Source organism: Dermacentor andersoni, chromosome 1, assembly GCF_023375885.2.
Source record: "Dermacentor andersoni chromosome 1, qqDerAnde1_hic_scaffold, whole genome shotgun sequence".
NCBI lineage: Eukaryota > Metazoa > Arthropoda > Arachnida > Ixodida > Ixodidae > Dermacentor > Dermacentor andersoni.
This window is the reverse complement of record NC_092814.1, coordinates 406,994,178-407,007,040: the sequence shown is the minus strand read 5'-3', so window position 1 is coordinate 407,007,040 and position 12,863 is coordinate 406,994,178. Positions and strand designations below refer to the sequence as shown.

Sequence of the window (12,863 nt, the reverse complement as noted above, 5' to 3'; positions counted from 1 at the left end):
TCTTCTGCGACAGCTTACAGGTATCCTGTCTAACGGAGTTGCCACCAAGTTCTATTGCAGACTCCTCAATGATGCCCATAAGATTGTGGTTCACTGCTTCAACACTAAGGTCCTCTTCCTGTGTTAAAGCCGAATACCTCTTCTGTAGCTTGATCCGGAATTCCGCTATTTTCCCTCTTACCGCTAACTCATTGATCGGCTTCTCATGTACCAGTTTCTTCCTTTCCCGCCTCAAGTCTAGGCTAATTCGAGTTCTTACCATCCTTTGATCACTGCAGCGCACCTTCCCAAGCACTTCCACATCTTGTATCATGCCAGAGTTAGCGCAGAGTATGAAGTCTATTTCATTTCTAGTCTCGCCGTTCGGGCTCCTCCACGTCCACTTTCGGCTATCCCGCTGGCGGAAGAAGGTACTGATTATCCGCATATTATTCTGTTCCGCAAACTCTACTAATAACTCTCGCCTGCTATTCCTAGTGCCTATGCCATATTCCCCCACTGCCTTGTCTCCAGCGTGCTTCTTGTCTTCCTTGGTATTGAAGTCCAACCCCTAAATATAGCTTTGATTGACTACGAGAAAACGTTTGATTCTGTCGAAACCTCAGCAGTCATGGAGGCATTGCGTAATCAGGGTGTAGACGAGCCGTATGTAAAAATACTGTAAGATATCTATAGCGGCTCCATAGCCACCGTGGTCCTCCATAAAAAAAGCAACAAAATCCCAATAAAGAAAGGCGTCAGGCAGGGAGATACGATCTCTCCAATGCTATTCACAGCGTGTTTACAGGAGGTATTCAGAGACCCGGACTGGGAAGAATTGGGGATCAGAGTTAATGGAGAATACGTTAGTAACTTGCGATTCGCTGTTGATATTGCCTTGCATAGTAACTCAGGGGACCAACTGCAATACATACTCACTGACCAGGAGAGGCAAAGCCGAAGGGTGGGTTTAAAAATTAACCTGCAGAAAACTAAAGTAATGTTTAACAGTCTCGGAAGAGAACAGCAGTTTACGATATATAGTGAGGCACTGGAAGTGGTAACGGAATACATCTACTTAGAACAGGCAGTGACTGCGGATCCGGATCATGAGACTGAAATAATCAGAAGGATAAGAACGGGCTGGGGTGCGTTTGGCAGGCATTATCAGATCATGAACAGCAGCTTGCCATTATCCCTCAAGAGAAAAGTATATAACAGCTGTGTCTTACCAGTACTCACGTACGGGGAGAAACCTGGAGGCCTACGAAAAGGGTTCTACTTAAATTGAGGACGACGCAACAAGATATGGAAAGAAGAATGATAGGTGTAGCTTTAAGGGATAAGAAAAGAGCAGATTGGGTGAGGGAAGAAACGCGAGTTCAGGACATCTTAGTTGAAATCAAGAAAAAGAAATGGGCATGGGCAGGACATATATTGAGGAGGGAGGAAACCGAGGGTCATTAAGTGTTACGGACTGGATTCCAAGAGAAGGGAAGCGTAGCAGGGGGCGGCAGGAAGTTAGGCTGCAGGGACAACATGACCACAATTAGTACACGACCGGGGTAGTTGGAGAAGTATGGGAGAGGCGTTTTCCCTGCAGTGGGCGAACCAGGCTGATGACGATGATGAAATATTAGTACAGCAGTGAGTACAGTGTTATAGACATACAGCAAAGTGAATGTAAGTGTATGTATGAACTTGTAGAAAGCAGTAGACCAATAGCGACGTGTCCGAGTAGTACCGGTGGTTGCCCATGCTGCACAAGGCACGCACCTAAATGCCAAGCAACAGGCTTGCATCGACTCAGCGACAAGAAGAAAGAGAGGGCCTCAGAAACTGGAAAATAAGTATCCCCTGCTTTGCGTTTTAGAGAATTTCAAAGGCCACTATAACATTTAAACTGACTAACAATAGCAAGTTTCACATGTCCTAGCACCGCACTGCCCTTGCCTCTGGAATAGAAACTATGGCTATCGACAGTGTCCGATTTAAAGGCTTCGTTCCACAATGCATCTACGTACTTTCCCCCCCTCCTATGTGAGCTCCCTCATTGTGATTCCTACCTCTTTTCAGCACGTAAGAACCCGAGGTCAACGCTTGCGCTTCTTTAAAATTCCCAGAAGAGGCTGATGCGAGCAGTGGCGCGTTGCCGCAGCTAGTGGCTGTCGTTGTCAGCTCGACAGGCCATTGGAGGCATTTGGCCTCTTGCCCATCACTGTCATCCCGTTAAGAGCTATAGCTCGTCCTAGCGAGACACTTCAGCATCAGCTATATATTTGCTGGAAAGGAGTCTCCCGGCTTCACTGCTTTTACCGCGCCATTTCTCAACGAGGAACGGGCGTTCGAGTAAGAGACATGGTCACGGTGAACTCAAGAGTTATATTCACGTGTATGGGAGTGCAATCTTTCTCTCGTCGTGGTGGATGTATGCATACATGAGGCACAAGAGAGATGCGACCCAAAACGCGCGCTTCTAGCTATCTTTTCGTTGTTCTCTTTTTCGCTAGCGGAGCGGAACACGCGTGGTACCGCGAGCTGAAATTCAGAGCTAAGTCGTGCGGTTGTCGTGTTGCGGCTTAAATATATAATCTACAAAGCGTGCCAGCTCTTGCAGAACGTACAGGTCGTATAGTGACACCGCAACACGACGTGGGAGAAGAGCGAAACGATGTAATGCGTCAACATGGTGAAAGGAGACACAGTGATTTGTATGGAAGACGCGTACACTGCAAAAAAAAATCTGTAATTTTAGGGTCGAACCTTACCTAAAAATTACATCGACCGTTCTGTTTCATGAAAAACGGCGACATTCTACGTAAAAAAATAGACGTGAGCTCTGTTTTTGAAATACGGAGAGCCATCCGTAATTTCAGGTGGAGAGCAACTGAACATTAGTAATGTGGAAAGTTGGGCTAGTTGGTGATTGATCATCATACCTTGCTGGTGAAGCAGCGCACTGACACGAAAATGCGTGGGAAATGTACCGCGATGGCCGGTGACGGGCTGAATCGTGTTGCGTGAGCTCGCCCTGTGACGACATTCCTGCTTGGCCATGAGGATTGATATAGCCGCGCCATTGCGAGTCTGCGACAAGGGGAGCAGTATTTGCTGTGCTTATTGCATATAGAGTACATTGAGACGCGTAGGCAATATCAGCGTCGATGACGACTCTAGCAGCTCCGTTGTCGGCTGTGTGTGGCAGCTGGTTTACTGACGTTGGCATTCTAGTTTGCACTGTGTTGTGTTGTGTTATTGGCATTCCGAAATAAAGTGAAATCAGTGTGTTCCCCTTAGCGATCTCTCTCGGTGCGGTGTAATGCTATGTTAGCTGTATTCGGCGACGCATTGTAACAAAGTGAAATCCTTAGCCGTTATTATTTTTCCTTAAGCTTAGGACGCAGTGTCCTGGCTTGGCGTGCATAGTCGCCGTGTTCATACCTGGAATTGAATGATTGCTTGTCCGGAATTGAAAGTTTGCTTGTGCATGAAGACCTCATAGAGCACGTTGGATGCGTATGTCCAATGCATTACAATGAAAGGACGGTGTAGCGTACGTGCTGCCGCAACCTCGTGCTATGTGCAGTGTTCGGTAACACTGGTGTCCCACGGTGCCCATTACATTGCGATCGAGCCCGAGCAACCGTGCTCGATCGCAACTGACACCCATTAAGGGTCGCTGCAGAATAAATGGGTTATTTTGCTAGCTGGCAATCTGCATCAGACGTTTCCTGTATTTTTATTTCTTTTTTACTCGTGACAGTTACCAGGCTGACAATCAACGTTCTGACGCAATACGTCAGCATTTCACGTATTCTGTGAGTTGATTTCCATGTAAACTCTACCCATTGGCGGCCGTAATTGTAAAGCAAATGCATGTGATACGTAATTTTTAACCTAACCTTGACCCAGAATAGCGGTGGCCAAAGGTGTGTAATGGACATTCCAAAGTTACAAATATTTCTAATAAGTATAAAAACTGTGAGCATTATATTATCCTTTCATTTTCTTCATATGTGTATATTCATCATCATGGCCAGCGTCATCGTTTTCAGCGCGCGAGCTGCGAAATCGTTGCGGCTTAAGAGCTGTCTCGCAAGTGGTGGAGGCTGCTTTCAATCCCTTGGTCATCTACGCCTTCAAGTTCCCCTGGAGCTTCGTTGAGGCCGCCGCTTGCTCAACCTTTCCGCCAGCATGCCCCAAGAAGATCCTCCAGGAGCCTCCGGCGTCGCCGTCTCTGCCCCACCGGCCGTTCCTTCATGGACCGTCAGCACGCGGCTGCGCGATCCCATCATGTTTGCTGGCCTTCGTAGTGACGACGTAGATGACTGGCTGGACAATTATGACCGCGTGAGTGAGTCTAACAGGTGAGATGACATGCACAAGCTTCGCAACGTCGCATTCTACCTCACTGACGTTGCCACGACTTGGTTTCTCAACCACGAGAGCACCTTGCCTGACTGGGCGGCATTCAAACACCAGCTTCGGCAGATTTTTGGTGCTCCCAAGGTTCGCTCTGAGGTCGCCAAGAAAAAGCTTGATGGACGCACGCAACTTCCCGGGGAAACATACACCTCTTATGTCGAGGACGTCCTCACCCTTTGTCGCCGTATTGACGCCACAATGACGGAATCTGATCATGTTCGGCACATCCTAAAGGGCATTGCCCACGTCGCGTTCAACGCACTGGCGATCAAGAATCCAAATACCATAAACGATGTGATCGCGACCTGCCAACAACTGGACGCTCTGCAGGCCATCCGGTTACAACCTGTCGCCGGTGACGCTCCTCCTTCGTCGGATACCGACCTGCGTCTGCTGATTCAGACTCATACGCGAAGAGCTCCAAGCTTGTGGCCTGCTCAGTCCTCCCATTCTCCAGCCTCAGCCTTCGGGTCCTGGCCTGCGCGACATCATCAAAGAGGAGCTGTCCTCCATGACCTGCGCTGCGAGCTGTGGCCCTCCTTCGCTATCCACCTCGTATGCCCAGGTTGCGGCTATGCAAGCAGCGTTCACCCGGACAGCGCCTCCTGCTCCTGCTACTGGCCTCAACCATCTGGCGACTCTACCACCCCGTCCGCCTGCCACAGCATTTCACACTACCCGGCCTACGCCCCGCCCCATTTGTTATTATTGCGGTATTCGGGGGCACATATCACGTTTTTGCCGAAGGCGATAACAGGACGAACGCCGTGGCTATGATATTTATGAGAGAGACCCGTTGCTTCCTCCGAGTCCTTACCAGCGCCGGCTCTCCCCACGCTCACTTTCTCCACCTCCCGAGGCGCCTCGCAACTACCGTCCAGGTCGCCGGCGCTCGCCCTCCCCTCTCCGACGCTCGACATCACCCCTGCAACCGGCCACCCGCACTCCTGACTACCGTTCGGAAAACTAGATGGTGCAGTTTTTGGAGGGAAAGCTGCATGGCTCGCACAGACTACAATTCCTCCAGCGTGCCCGGCCAATAATTTATTCGTGTGTGAAGAAGGTGTACCAGTCCTAGCATTGCTTGATACGCGAACAGCTATTTCCATTATTCACGCAAGCTTGTGCGCTCGTCTAGGCAAAGTTACCACACCTTACAGTGGAGCTCTTCTTCGTGGTGCAAATAATGTCATGATTCGGCCATCGGCGCAATGCACCGTTAGAGTTTCGATTGACAGGATACGCCACCATATCCAGTTCGCAGTGTTGACTTCCTGTGCTCACATGCTTATACGAGGGCGGGACTTTCTCTCTTCGGCGTCTGCTTTCATCTCGTGCCGTCAACGCCTCGTGAACTTGACAGAGACCGACCATTCCGACGACGAGCACGAACCACGCCTTCGCTTACGATCTGCTGACGATTGTATGGTGACCCCTGGTCGCGAACAACTCCTTGTAGTTAACTCTCACATCGCCGATGCTGACGTTTTGGTTGTACCGTCAGCCCGTTACTTATCCAAAGGGATTGCTCTGGCACCCAGGCTTGTTCGCTTTACCAACGGCGCGGCCACTTTGGCTGTACTCAACACAACTAATGAGCCAGTTCTGCTTTCTAAAGGCGCCGCTCTCACGTGCGTCTTGGACACACAGCCTGTCTCTGTGCTTACCTCGACTACTGCTGTTTCACAGCCACCCACAGCTATGGATCCGGTCCCGGCTTCTGTTCTCGCTAGTACCATCAGCTCCGATTTAACGCCACAGCAGACGGGGGAGTTACTGGCGTTGTTATCCAAGCATAAAGACTCCTTCGACGTACACTCTCCTCTTCTGCGACAGACTTCTGCGACGGTTCATCGCATACACAGAGATGTAACTTCCATCGTGCGCCGGCGCCCATATCGCGTTTCTTCCGCTGAACGCCAGATCATCAATACCCACGTTGCCGACATGCTAAAACGTAGCATAATCCGCCCATCCTCAAGCCCTTGGTCGTCACCTGTCGTTTTGGTGCCTAAGAAAGGCGGCTCAGTGCGATTTTGCGTAGACTACCGTGCCTTGAAAAAAATAACCCGCAAAGATGTGTATCCACTGCCCCGAACCGATGATGCGTTAGATTCATTACAAGGCGCGGAGTATTTCTCCAGCCTTGATCTACGCTCCGGATACTGGCAGATACCCATGCACGAAGCAGACAAGGAGAAAACCACCTTTGCCACACGCGATGGACTTTATGAATTTAATGTAATGCCGTTCGGCCTGTGTAATGCTCCCGCCACATTTGAGCGGATGATTGACACCGTACTACGGGGCCTAAAGTGGAAGACTTGCTTATGCTACCTTGATGACATCATCATATTTTCGTCGAGTTTCCATCAGCACTTGCAGCGCCTCGATGAAGTCCTGACACGCCTCTCAGCTGCTGGCCTTCAGCTGAATACAAAAAAGTGCCACTTCGCCAGCAAAACCATTAAAGTGCTCGGACACCTTGTCAGCAAGGAGGGCCTTCGACCCGACCCCGATAAGATTACCGCTGTCCTCCGCTTCCCCAGGCCTCAACGCGCCAAAGACTTGCGTAGCTTCCTTGGCCTAGCTTCGTATTTCCGGCGCTTCATACGTAACTTTGCCACCATTGCGGCGCCACTCCATCAACTCCTTCCTTCTGGAGCTCCCTACGTATGGTCGGACGAATGCCAAACTGCTTTTGACGCCCTCAAGCGTGCCCTCACGTGCGAACCTGTGCTTTGTCATTTCGACAACACCGCACCCACTCTTCTACATACTTACGCCAGCGGACACGCTATCGGCGCTGTTCTTCTGCAACGTCACCAAAATTCTGAAGAACGTGTGGTTGCATACGCAAGTCGCACGCTAACAGCTGCAGAGAAAAATTATACGATTACCGAGCAAGAGTGTCTCGCCGTTGTATGGTCCGTCCAAAAATTTCAGCCTTATCTGCACGGCCGCCACTTACGGTCGTTACTGACCACCACGCCTTGTGCTGGTTGGCGACGCTAAAGAATTTAACGGGACGTGTCGGCCGTTGGATGCTTCGTTTACAAGAATACGACTTTGACGTCACCTACAAGTCTGGAAAGAAACACCAGGATGCCGATGCTCTCTCTCGTTGTCCCCTACCACCGTCTTCAAACGCTACTTGCTTACCACCTTTCGTGAGCAAACTGCAGGGCGCGTCGCCTGCATTCCCTTCGCTCGCTGCTTTCGACCGGCTCCCATTCAGCTATTTTTCTACGTTTACCTCTAGCCAATGTAATCACTCCTACTGCCACTTCGTTATGGAACGTATTCGTGGATCATCTTGCACACCTAACGCCCGGCTTCATCGGCAGTTGAAGAACTTCAAGGTCGAAAATTCGATATTATAACGGTACGTGTTTCATCTCGAAGGACACCGTTGGGTTCCTGTCGTTCCCCAATTACTTCGGGCCCAGATATTGGAGACCTTTCACGACTATCCCACTGCCTGTCACTTTGGTTTCCATAAAACCTATGAGCGAATTCCCAGCCGCTTCTCTTGGCCTGGACTTGCCACCAGCGTAGTGAAATACGTGGCTTCCTCTTCGCTCTGCCAACACCGCAAACGACTGACCTCACCTCCGGCTGGACTGCTCCAACCTGTCCCGTGTCCTGAAGCTCCTTTCGCAGTCATTGGTATTGACCTCTATGGACCGCTACCCTTAACCACCGGCGGTAAACGATGGATCGTCACAGCTGTAGACAACTTGACATGGTACGCTGAAACAGCCGCACTATCTTCGGGATCCGCAGAGGAGGTTGCAGCCTTTTTTTTAGAAGCCATCTTTTTACGGCACGGAGCCCCAGGTGTCCTTTTGAGTGACCGCGGCAGGACCTTTCTCTCTAAACTCCTCGACGATGTTCTCCGTGCGTCCAATACCATCCATAAATCGATTTCCAGCTACCACCCTCAAACTAATGGTCTCACAGAGCGCTTTCATCGCACGCTGTCTGACATATCTATGTACATCAGCCCTGACCTCCCCACTTGGGATGTCCTTCTACCATTCGTCACTTTCGCATACAACACGGCCGTCCAACGCACTACGGGGTACTCGCCCCTTTTTCCTTGTGTATGGTCGCCAACCGCTCACTATCCTCGACGTTTCTTTCTTCAGTGTCCCCGTGCCTTCGTCCACATCAGTGTGTGAGCAGTTCGTTTCGCGCATTGCCCGGTGTCGCGAACGTGCCCGCCTCAACACCGACGCCAGTCAACAAGACCGCAAAATGCGCTATGATGCATCTCACCGTGTCGTTGCCTTCCACCCTGGAGACGAAGTGTTACTGTGGAAGCTCCTGGACTGTGCGAGAAATTTCAGTCCCGTTTTATCGGGCCCTACATTGTTGGGGAACAGACTTCGCCAGTGAACTATCGTGTCACTCCAGTTGTTTCGCCTTCGGACGTCCGCTGCCGTGCCACAGAGATTGTGCATGTTTCGCGTTTAAAGCCTTTCATATGGCGTTTCCCGCCATAACCAGCGGCCAGGTTGGCCGCTTCCACACTCGGGGGAAATTGTGGGAGCATTATATTACCCCTTCATCTTCTTCATCTGTATATATTCATCATCATGGCCTGCGCCATCGTCTTCAGCGCGCGAGCTGCGAAATAAACCATTGCGGCTTAACAGCTGTCTCGCAGAAAAAATAAAAAAATGTATAAACACTGGTGTTGAAGGGCGGTATTAATACTGACTGTCTTAGCTGCGTAGACTAATTTTCAGCTTATACTCATCACTACAATAATTATTCTAAAGTGTATGTTGTGAGTTATGTAGAACAAAATGTATCCTGTTTTACTGAATAGAAGGTGCTTGTGAAGTCTTCTTTTAAATGAGTTCAGTGAATCCAGTGACGATACCAAACAAAACCGCAGCAATCAGTAACTCGGGTACCAGATTATGTGCGCGAGTGTAATTGTATACAAAAATGTTTTTGCTTTGCTCTGGACGACTAATCTGAAAATGACTGATATTAGTATTTCAATTGCAGCTATTTTACCAGTGAATGATGTCTGTGTCGGTTTGCGCTCAGTTTCTCAGCCATGGGGGCTTGTTTACAATAGCAGTGCCACTGCCGTCCATCGAGTGGTGTTCTTTGTTCGGGTAAGCTGTGACATTTTATCGTATATCGGCCTTGCATAAGCAGTCTTACTGGACAATAAGTGCGAATGTTGGTGGAACCACGATGCCTATGCAGGTAGAATAATTTTTGGAGATGCATCCAAAATATAATTGATTTGTTTTCCTGTGGCAACAAATTGGTTCAGCATGAGCACGTTGACTTACATTGTTTCATACCTCACTTGGACGCAGATATGAGTGGTGTTTGAAAAACACTAATAGTGCCGGAATTCAGGATTTTAGGCAGCAGATAAAACATGCACCAGTCAAATTATTGTTTCTCTAGTGTTGCGTTAATGAGTATGCAAAAACACTGCATACTGATCGCTAGCACTGTCATGCATGGGATCCACGGTAACTAAGCTTAGCCAATGGTAGAGTGTCCGTGGTACACTCTACCATGGATTTTAACCAACTAGCCCGGCAACGTGTTTTAGCCAACGGTAAACTCACTCTTAACTAGTGTGGAGCTAACCTTAATAGGGGGAATATGCGCCGACGTAATTACTTAAGTACGACATTGCACGGCAACATAACAATGTAGAATTATAGCCTGAGCACGCAGCTGTGCCTTAACAATTATCTCTCACGTAGACCGGCACATGTACCCGATTGGCACGCGGTGATACCATTCCTGTACTTTCGCAGGTGAGTTTTGTGTCTTCTTTCTTTTTTCGCCTCAGTGCTCCCTTCAGTTGATAGTCGGCGTTCGTGTTGTCCACTACTGTACACTTGTGTCCTGTCTGCACGCCTCACCTCTTTTTGCATAATGAATCCTTAGGAACTAGCTCAGCTTTCTGTCATTCTGACCCTTGTCTTGTTTCAACTTCTGTCTGCAGGTCATCGTGATATTGCTTCAACAATGTGGACTCAGTTCATTTTTTTTAACCAATCTCTTGTGTGATCAAAAGAAAATTAACCTGGTGAGCCTTATATTAAGATGAAGTTGAAATAATTTATTTATTGGACGTGCTTCATAGCGCTGAACTGTTTTTTTTTTGCCAATATAGTACTTGCAATTCACCTTTGTATTGCTGCGTACCGGTAGAGATATGGTGAATTGTTCACCAGAAAGGACCCTGAAATTTGCACCTTGTGAGTGCAGGCTAGACAGTCAGTTGCTGCACTTCACAAGGAGTGACCTGTGGTTGCTAGGAAATATAGTTTTACTGTCAATTTTCATATCTGCAATTTTGATTCTGCTTGCTAGCAGGTATTTCATTAAGTAGAGTTGAGGATCCATGACATTACATCCTGTCATTGAATATCTGCAAGATGGTTTTAGCAGGTTGACTGTATCGATTTAGAACTTCCAATATTCTGGGGCGTTTACTTGTGTACAACTTAAGCTTGTGTTATTTCGTGCTGTTAGTGCAAGCCTAACGTCTCTTTTGTTCTCAGGAAGGACGCAAGCATTGCTGAGGAGCCATTTGACCTGCCGCCACACTAATGCTGTATTTCGTAAGTTCTATTACAGGTTTTATTTTGTGTAGTACGTGCTACAATTGTGGTCAATGCGTTCAAAACTTTAGTCATCAGGCAGTTTGAAAACAGGTTTACAAATGAATAATTATAACAGATGTTCAAGGTCATTAGTGATACAATTGTTGCTCATTGATGAATTTTCTTGTAAATTAAATTATGAGCCATCCAGCAAGTGCGGCTCTCCTGCCCAATTGTACAAACCTTCAAATACGGTTAATCCTTTATTACAAGTGTACAGCAGTCGGAGACAGCTGTTCACAGCGATTATTACATGCCAAATTGAGTCAAAGGTCAGATATACTTTTCTCATTAAGTTTTGCGGAACAATTGCATCTTCATATTCCATCGTTCATTGAAAAGTTTGTCGCGAAATTCTGACTTCTAGGAACAGATCAAGAGTTGTCGAACGACGGCTGTATCTAGAGCCGATGTTGGCCAAGAGGCTTGTCGTCCTTAGGCCGCTTGTCTTTGGAGCACTAACAAGAGGCGTATGCCTTGGCATCACGGCTAAATTCACGTTGCTCACTGTAAGTTTTAAAGAACACTTAATTGAACAGGACACAATGCAACGTCTTCAAGAAATATGTCAATTTAGTCATCTTCACCATGCAGCTTGAGCTGATCCGTACGAAGACATTATGTAGGATAGGAAGAGAAAAAGCATCAGTGGGCCTCTTCGATTATCAGTTCCTGACAGTCCCGGACTGCTTGGGGTGCTGTACCGCATTCAATTTTCTCGATCAGCTTCGGAAGCTCCGGCCACCAGTCCGAGATCTGCCAGAATCGCCTTCGTTTTACCAGAAGTCACGGAGTGTTCGCGGAATCTCAGAGCTGTCAGCAGATACTTGCCCAGACATACGCAAGTAGCTAGCAGACGACTGCTGTTTTACAATGATGCACGCGGGCTTGACGCCCTGTTTTAAAAGAGGTTCTGTGTTTCTGTGTACTTTGCACGTTCCAGACGGCAAATATCGACATCGGTGCTGCGGGTGCCATCATGCGAGTTTTTCACGAGTTGTCTAATTGCTGCAGCTTTAGTCCTTGTGTTTTTTAAGAGAAAAGCACAGCGATCAGGCGCAAATGCTTGGTTTTCTTAATTTGTTTCGCAAACTCAGTCCTGCTCATTGCTATATGCGTAGTAAACAGGTAGATTTCGCTTTTTAGATGAGTGAAACTGGTGTACGAGGAAGCATTCATATTGCATGTAGGCATTTAATGCCGGTAGCTGGGGTGGTATACAGGGTGTCCCACGTAACTTGAGCTATCCATTCAAGCTATGAAGATGCCACATATCTGAAGAGAACCACGGTAATGTTGTTTGCTGCCGCTTGGAGATACTACGATTATTTTTTCGCTTTCCTAATTAGATAATTGCTTTTAATTAATTATTCAGCTTCTCAAATATTATGATTACATGAATAGTGTCAATGAGAAAATGGTAGAGCAACATAGAAAACTCCCAATACAGCTTTCTGTTGCTCAATACGTGCTACATAAAAGTGTTCTTCCGAGGGGGAAGGAGGCGCGCAAATACACGCAAAACTACTGCGCGACTGGTCACTCGAAGCACTCTGCATGTATTCGCGGGCTTCTTTCAAGCTCAGAAAAACACATCTAGGTAGCACGTCTCGAACAGAAAGTTTAAAGGGAGTTTTTCATGTTGCTGTACAATTTTCTCACGGGCACTTCTCATCTAATGATAATATTTGAGAAGTTGATTAATTATTGTAGACTAATAATCTAATTAGGCAGAATGAAAGAAAATCAGTATCTCCAAGCGACGGCAAACAACATTACCCTGGTTATGTCCAGCTACGTGGC

General features: G+C 47.8%; 1 protein-coding gene and 1 long non-coding RNA gene across 5 annotated transcripts in view; one reads left to right on the top strand and one right to left on the bottom strand.

Annotated features, from left to right (window-relative positions):
• LOC126518633 (uncharacterized) overlaps positions 1 to 12,863 on the bottom strand; it is a 616,165-nt gene that overhangs the window by 43,601 nt on the left and 559,701 nt on the right. The gene's annotated exons all lie outside the window — the stretch shown is intronic.
• Positions 1 to 12,863, top strand: part of LOC129381765 (uncharacterized) — a 54,746-nt gene that overhangs the window by 36,606 nt on the left and 5,277 nt on the right. Inside the window, exons 3-4 of one of the 2 annotated variants that reach the window (XR_008609886.1) lie at positions 10,152 to 10,205; positions 10,959 to 11,018. This is a non-coding gene — a long non-coding RNA (uncharacterized lncRNA). Of the gene's footprint in view, positions 1 to 7,698; positions 10,206 to 10,958; positions 11,019 to 12,863 lie in introns of those variants that run through there. The other variant, XR_008609885.1, reaches the window with a different exon arrangement.